The following is a 1,883-nucleotide window of genomic DNA, read 5'->3' as shown; positions in this document are numbered from 1 at the left end:
GTCTTTAACACGTACTTCTTTGAAGCTTTGAGAGCTTTAGTCCTGTTTCAGTTGAAGTTTGGGTTTAGATTTGAGAGTGGTGGGAGGGAAAAGCTACAGTTCTGGACTGTTCTCAACTTTTATTTCCTCCCTTTCCTGTAAATAAATCACTCGAGGCCTGTGCCTCCAGAAGAACTAGTCATGCAGCCTGTGCAGAACATTGCAAACTTAAATGGGAGGGACAAAGAGACTTGGATTTTAAAGCACTGAGGTGAATTGTGGAGTTTCACTTCAGGATTGAGGAGTACTAAGGAGAAGGGAGACACTGGTGAAATCAGTGAGAAGATGCTCTCAGCTGGTGCCTGCTTTGCAGCTCTTCAGATGCACATGGGTGGCAGGTCAAAGGCTGGGGTGGTTCCTTTGCTCAAGAGCTCTTAGGGCATGCTAAAGAGATTTGGGCAGTGAAATAGGTAGCTTGAAAAATGGACATAGAGAAGTGAAATTCCAGACCAAATAACTGCCTGAAGATCCACATGATGCTCCGAGCAGCTGGAGTGAGCAGGGCTGCTGGGTGCTGGCAGGATGTTCGTCCCAGCTCTAGTTTGTCTCCGAGCAGAGCGTTCTTATTCATGTATCAGTGAAAAGGGTGCTTTATAAACCAAGGAGGAAAACACTGAGGAGAGTGCAAGTTCTTCCTGGCATGGGATTTCTGATCCAGAAGAAAGTTCTGCATCCTTCTGATTCATCCCTTTGAGGGACTGACCAGTCCAATGTTGTGTGGATGCTGCTGTGTTGATTTGGTTGGTGTATGTGTTACTGCTACACTAAAATGTTGGTTTTTTTCTCTGATTTATTACCCAGAGCTCAAAAATCTGTATGTTCTGAATAAACTGAAACTGCCTGGCAAGGGATTGCATAGGACTGGGGAGCCCTTGAGCTCTGGCATTGCTGCAGATCACGGAATGGTTTGGGTGGGAAGGAACCTTAAAGCTGCTCCAGCTCCAACCCCTGCCCCGGGCAGGGACACCTTCCACTAGAGCAGGTTGCTCCAAGCCCCTGTGTCCAACCTGGCCTTGAACACTGCCAGGGATGGGGCAGCCACAGCTTCTCTGGGCACCCTGTGCCAGCGCCTCAGCACCCTCACAGGCAAGAGCTTCTGCCTCAGAGCTCATCTCAATCTCCCCTCTGGCAGGTTAAAGCCATTCTCCTTGGCCTGTCCCTCCATCCCTTGTCCAAAGCCCCTCTCCAGGTTTCCTGGAGCCCCTTTAGGCACTGGAGCTGCTCTAAGGTGTCCCCTTGAGGAGCCTTCTCTTCTCCCGCTGCCCCAGCCCAGCTCTCTCAGCCTGGCTCCAGAGCAGAGCTGCTCCAGCCTTCGGAGCATCTTCATGGCCTCCTCCGGACCCACTTGAGCAGGTCTCTGTCCTTAAGTTTGAGCAGATGCTGCGTGTCTTGAAAGAGGAGACTTATGAAGCTATTGGTGTAGGAAGCAGAAGTATTCTTGCATTGCTGGTGCTGTTACTTTGGTAGAGGACATAGGTGCAAAGAGAAAGAAGAGGCCACATGGCTCTGGTGCCTTCAGGAGGCAGCACTGCTGAGCAGGAGGAGGGCAGGGATATGCTTGCTGGTGCTTGGGTGGTTGGTTTCATGCTTTGTGAACATGATAAGTGATTTTTTTCCAGCCTGGTTCTTGATTTCAATAAACATTGCTGGTGCTGTTACTTTGGTAGAGGACATAGGTGCAAAGAGAAAGAAGAGGCCACATGGCTCTGGTGCCTTCAGGAGGCAGCACTGCTGAGCAGGAGGAGGGCAGGGATATGCTTGCTGGTGCTTGGGTGGTTGGTTTCATGCTTTGTGAACATGATAAGTGATTTTTTTCCAGCCTGGTTCTTGATTTCAATAAAACT

This window comes from Nestor notabilis, unplaced genomic scaffold (assembly GCF_000696875.1).
Source record: "Nestor notabilis isolate BGI_N333 unplaced genomic scaffold, ASM69687v1 scaffold5603, whole genome shotgun sequence".
Lineage (NCBI taxonomy): Eukaryota > Metazoa > Chordata > Aves > Psittaciformes > Psittacidae > Nestor > Nestor notabilis.
The sequence above is the reverse complement of the archived record's forward strand: the minus strand, read 5'-3'. Positions refer to the sequence as shown.